Raw genomic sequence first — 6,744 nt, forward strand, 5'->3', positions numbered from 1 at the left:
AACGGGAGCATCATGAATCACATGGCAAGCACATTTAAGTCTAGCCCACTTCCTATGAAAAGGATTTTGTGAGAAAAAAATTTATGGGAACAAGAATCAACTAGCATAGGAAGGCAAAACAAGTGCAACTTCAAAAGTTTCAACACGTAGAGAGGAAACTTGACATTAATGAGAAGCCTACAAGCATATGTTCCTCTCTCATAATAATTTTTAGTAGCATCATGAATGAATTCCACAATATAGCTATCATATAAAACATTCTTGTCATGATCCACAAGCATAGAAATTTTATTACTCCCCACATAAGCAAATTTATTCTCATGAATGGTAGTGGGAGCAAACTCAACAAAATAACTATCATGGGATTGAAAACTAAAATCATGATGACAAGTTTCATGGTTATCATTATTCAATATAGCATACATGTCATCACAATAATCATCATAGATAGCAACTTTGTTTTTATAATCAACTGAAACCACTTCCGAAATAGTGGATTCATCACTAAATAAAGTCATAACCTCTCCAAATCCACTTTCATAATTATAACAATAATATTCAACACCCTCAAAAATAGTGGGATCAATACTACCTAGAGTTGACACACTTCCAAACCCACTTTCATCAATATAATCATCATAAATAAGAGGCATGGTATCATCATAATAAATATTCTCATCAAAGGATTAAAAATATTATCTTCATCAAACATAGCATCCCCAAGCTTATGGCTTTGCATATCATTAGCATCATGGATATTCAAAGAATTCATACTAACAACATTGCAATCATGCTCATCATTCATGCCAATCATTTTATTGAATTCTTCTTCTATCAATTGAGCACAATTTTCCGTTCCATCATTTTCAAGAAAGACATGACAAAGATGAATAATATGCGACCACCTCAATTCCATTTTTTTGAGTTTTCTTTTTATGAACCAAACTAGTGATAAAACAAGAAACTAAAAGATTCAATTGCAAGATCTAAAGATATACCTTCAAGCACTCACCTCCCCGGCAACGGCGCCAGAAAAAGCTTGATGCATACTACACAACTTGCTCTTGTAGACTCGTGTTGGGCCTCCAAGCGCAGAGTTTTGTAGGACAATAGCAATTTTCCCTCAAGTGGATGACCTAAGGTTTATCAAACCGTGAGAGGCGTAGGATGAAGATGTACTCTCAACCAAATAACAAAAAGTCTCTTGTGTCCCCAAAACACCAAATACAATGGTAATTTGTATAGGTGCACTAGTTCGGCGAAGAGATGGTAAAAAAGGCGTAGTAATGATAGTAGATATTGACTTTTGTAATAGGAACAATAAAAAATAGTACGGTAGAAATTGATAATACAGAGCACAAACGGTATTGCAATGCTTGAAAATGAGACCTAGGGTCCATACTTTTGCTAGTGCAATCTCTCAACAATGCTAATCTAACTGGATCATATAACCATCCCTCAACGTGTGATGAAGAATCACTCCAAAGTTCTTATCTAGCGGAAAACATAAGAAGAAATTGTTTGTAGGCTACAAAACCACCTTAAAGTTATTCTTTCCGTTCGATCTATGAAGAGTACGTACTAAAATAATGCAAAGTTATTCTTTCCATTCGATCTATCTAAGAGTTCGTACTAAAATAACACCATATGATACGCATCAACCAACTCTAATGTCACCTAGATACTCCAATGTCACCACAAGTATACATGAGTTAATTATACGATACACATCAAACAATTTCAGATTCATAATACTCGATCCAATACAAAGAACCTCAAAGAGTGCCCAAAGATTTCTAGTGGAGAAACAAGGACAAAAACATGCATCAACCCCTATGCATAGATTACCCCAATGTCACCTCGGGAATCCGCGAGTTCAGTGCCAAAACAATATCAAGTGAATCAATATAATACCCCATTGTCACCACGGGTGTTCATATGCAAGACATATATCAAGTGCTCTCAAATCCATCAAAGTATTCAATCTGATAAAATGAAATCTCAAAGGGAAAACTCAATTCATCACAACAAGATAGAGAGGGAGAAACACCATATGATCCAACTATATTAACAAAACCCCTGATACATCAAGGTCGTGCCATCAAGAACACGAGAGAGAGAGAGAGATATTAAACACATAGCTACTGGTACAAACCCTTAGCCCCGAGGGTGGACTACTCCCTCCTCATCGTGGAGACCATACGGATGATGAAGATGGCTTCCGGTGATGATTTCCCCCTCCGGCGGAGTGCCGGAATGGGTTTAGATTGGCTTTTTGTGGCTACAGAGGCTTGCGGCGGCGGAACTTCTGATCTATTGACTTCCCTAGGGTTTCGGGAATATTGGGGATTTATAGGGTGAAGAGGCGGTGCAGGAGGCCATCGAGGTGGGCACAACCCATCAGGGTGCGCCTCGGCCCCCAGGCGCACCCATGTGGGTTGTGCCCCCCTCGGGGCACCCCTCCGATACTTCTTTGGCCCAAGTTGTGTCTTCTGGCCCATAAAAATTCTCCAAAAAGTTTTGCTGTGTTTGGACTCCGTTTGGTATTAATTTTCTGCGATGTAAAAAACAAGCAAAAAACAGCAACTAGCACTGGGCACTATGTCAATAGGTTAGTCCCAAAAAATGATATAAAGTTGCTATAAAATGATTGTAAAACATCCAAGAATGATAATATAATAGCATGGAACAATAAAAAATTATAGATATGTTGGAGACATATCAGGCAGCACGCGTGAGTGAGGGTGCAGCCAGGGGCTGCCAGAGGCACGCGGTGAGTGCGGCCACGGGCATGGTTAGCATGGCGGCCGTAGCATGGGGGCGGTGCTATGGCGCCGGATTCGACGGGGATTAGAGTGGTATCGACAAAGGGATCACCGGGGAGAACACGTGAGAGCTAGAGGGGGTTGGGGAGGTGTCGGGGGAGTGGGTCGAACTGGCGCGAGGCGGACGCCGACGGAGGGGAACGACGCGAGCGATGGCGGTGGTGATCCCCGGCTCCGATCTAGCACGTGTAGGTGATGAGGACGAGTCAACGGGGCTCCCGGACCTGCTCTTTTGCGACGGGGAACCTGGTGCATGTGGGATCGACGACGTGCATGGCAACGGCGATGTCGGTTCTCCTTCCAAAATGGAAACGAGGGGGGAAAGGGGCGTTATGGGGATCTAGGGTTTTGTGACGCCCTCGATTCAATCGTACACTAATCATACACGCAAATGTGTACGATCAAGATCAAGGACTCACGGGAAGATATCACAACACAACTCTAGACACAAATTAAAATAATACAAGCTTTATATTACAAGCCAGGGGCCTCGAGGGCTCGAATACATCAGCTTGAATACAAACGAGTCAGCGGAAGCAACAATATCTGAGTACAGACATGAGTTAAACAAGTTTGCCTTAAGAAGGCTAGCACAAAAGCATCTACGATCGAAAAGGCAAGGCCTCCTGCCTGGGAGCCTCCTAACTACTCTTGGTCGTCGGCGTCCGTCACGTGGTAGTAGGCACCCTCGGGGTAGCAGCAGTCGTCAAAGGTGGCATCTGGCTCCTGGACTCCACCATCTGGTTGCAACAACCAGAAAGAAGAAAGAAGGGGGAAAAGGGGGAGCAAAGCAACCGTGAGTACTCATCCAAAGTACTCGCAAGCAAGGATCTACCTACATATGCAACATTATCAAAGGAAGGCTGTATATGTGGACTAGGCTGCAGAAATGCCAGAATAGAGAGAGGGCCTAGTCCTATCGAAGACTAGCATCTTCTCGAACCCACCATCTTGCAGTAACAGGAGGGAGTAGAGTAGCATAAAGTAAGTAGCAGTGGTGTTATCAACCTCGGCCGGAGATCCTTTCTCGACTCCCTGCGAGAAAGAAATCCCAGAGCCATACTATCCAGTTATCACCACAATCAAAACCTCATCACCATCCAGTTCTCATCACAAGTATCCAGTTCTAGTTGTATCGATCGGGATACAACTCCAAGTGTCCGTTACCGTAGGACAGGCTATGCATAGATTAGTTCTTCCCTGCAGGGGTGCACCAACTTACCCACCACGCTCGATTGACTCCAGCCGGACACACTTTCCTAGGTCATGCCCGGCCTCGGCCAAACAATACGCCGCAACCCGACCTAGGCTTAATAGAGAGGTCAAGCACGCCGGACTAAACCTATGCCCCCAGGGGTCATGGGCCATCTCCCCGGAAACTCCTGCACATTGCGAACGCGGCCGGTGAGCAGACCTAGCTACCTCCCTAAAAAGGTAGGAGCTTACCAGTCCAACCCGGCGCGTGCCGCTCCGTCGCTGACGTCTATTAAGCGTCGGCTGATGCATACGACGCAGAACGCCCATACTATGCCCACGTGATGGTTAGTGCTATCAGGCCAAAGGCCCCTCGGATCAAATATCCAAATCGTAGTGGATTAGGAACGCGCGGTAACAAGCAGAGACTCACGAAAGAGGTGACCCCGTTGCCCCGTCTCGAGGACTTGCGGCAAGGGCTAAGAATGCCCGGCCACGCCTCGTAATTATCTCACGGGCACCTTCCAGGTCAACCCGTCTCCACATCACTTTCCAAGTAACAGTTGTAAAGTCCAAGTATCCGTGTGTCCAAACATCAAGAGGAAAACCCAAGGAATCACCCCCGGTGGGTTCCACTCAATGTAATCATCAAGGTGAACGTAGAGGAATCACCCTCGAGGTTCACACTTGAGGGGTTGCACGACAGAGCCGTATCGGAAGTGGTTAAGGAGGAAATCACCCTCGATGACCACGACCGAATAGCTACACTACAGGCTAACATCAGAAGTGCTGTAGAGGTCTCACCCTCGGCACTCGATAGTAACCCAGCAGTGTCGAGCAACTAAGGGGAAAGTGATGTGCGGTGTCGGGGCCTGGTCTTCAATCCCGTTTATCGGGTCTTCAATGATGAAGCAGGGGCAACAAGGACAAGGTGGGGGTCACTGATGGATCACTAACCAACCTATACTAAGCAAATTAGGATAAGCAGGTAAGGTACAACAGTAGATACAAAAGCAGGCTATGCATCAGAATAGGAGCAAACAATAACAGTAGTAAAATCTAATGCAAGCATGAGAGAATAGAGTGGGCGATATCAGGATGATCAAAGGGGGGGCTTGCCTGGTTGCTCTGGCAAGGAGGGGTCGTCGTCGATGTAGTCGATCACAGGGGCGGCATCGGTCTCGAGGGTCTACCGGAGAGAAGAGGGGGAAGAAACAGTAAATATAAAGCAGACATAGCATCACAAAGCGTAACATGGCAATATGTTGTGCTGTGTGTGACCTAACGCATGGCTACACGATATAGGTGAAGGGGGAATTCAACCGGGAATGTATTCCCGGTTCTGGACCCGTGTCACACAGATGACCAGAGGGAAATGTTCCAAGTTCAGCATGCTAGAGGCATGTGACAGCTGAACGGACCGCATTTTCAGATTCGTTGGATTTTTCTGAGCAACTTTCATATAGAAAACATTTTCATCCGAGTTACGGTTTATTTTCTATGCATTTTCAAAGATTAAAGCATTTTCAGAAACTATTAAAAAAACAGAAAATGAATATGATGTCAGCGTGACGTAGGAGTGACGTCAGCATTCAACAGTCCGGTTGACTGGTCAAAACTGACACGGGGGACCCACCTGTCAGCCTCTGTTACTTAACAGAGCTTATTTTAAACTAAACTGAGGTTAATTAGCGGATGGGCCCCACATGTTAGTGGCTAATTAGTTAAACTAATTACTTTTAATTATGAAAATCATTTTAGTTATTATTTAAGCGGTGGGGCCTGTTCGTCAGTGGCACTGTACCGCCATGTCAGCGTGTTGACTGGGTCAACCCAGTCAACGTGGCCCCTAAGGCCCACTGGCAGTGAGCCAGGGGTCGGGCCCGCCCAGCCACGGCGGCGGCGGCCGGCGTCTCGCCGCCGGCGATGTTAGAACGCGGCGGAGCCGCTCGGGCCTCGTCGGAAACACGCTAGGGGCGGCCGTTTCGCGTGCGGTTGGCACCGTTCGAACGCGCACACGACGTCGTGTCGGGTGGTGGTGGTGGCTCGCCCGGGGACGGCCGGAATAACCATCGGGGGCGAGCACGGGCGGCGGAGGCATTCGGAGTCACGTCGGGAATGGGCTAGGGGGCACGAGAGGGCGAGAGGAAGGGCTGGCCGGGCTCCTGGGAACACCAGGAGCACGATGGAGGGCTCGGACGGGGGCCACGGCAGCGGTGGCCACGACAGTGATGGAGCAGGGCGACGGTGAGCTACGGCGGTTGCGGCGAGCGAGCTAGAGAGGGAGGCAGCCTACGTGAGGGAAGGGAGAGGGGGAGGAGCTCACTGGGTGGGCGCACGAAGGCCCGGCGAGTAACAGGAGCGCAGTGGCCGTGGCCGGAGTCAAAAGCGGCGGCGACGGCGGTCCAGGAGGAAGACGGATCCGGCGCTGGGGTGGCTCCCACCTTGAGGTTGTTGGTGCAGACGAAGCAGCAGACGGCTGCGGGGCTCGTGGACACATCGGGGCGGCGAGGAGGGCCCGGTGGACGCGGTGGCGCAGCAACGCGGCGGCGACGGTGCGTCGGGGCGAGGTGGATCTGGAGAAGGGGGCGAGGCCAGAGGGAGAGAGGGGAGAGGGGGCGTCCAGGGAGAGTGAGTGGGTGAGGGGAGACGAGGGGAGCCTGAGGCGTCGCCCTTATCCTCTCCCGGTGAGGCCGGCGAGGTGGTCGGGGTCGACCTTGCCCCT

Source organism: Triticum dicoccoides, chromosome 5B, assembly GCF_002162155.2.
Source record: "Triticum dicoccoides isolate Atlit2015 ecotype Zavitan chromosome 5B, WEW_v2.0, whole genome shotgun sequence".
Taxonomy (NCBI): domain Eukaryota; kingdom Viridiplantae; phylum Streptophyta; class Magnoliopsida; order Poales; family Poaceae; genus Triticum; species Triticum dicoccoides.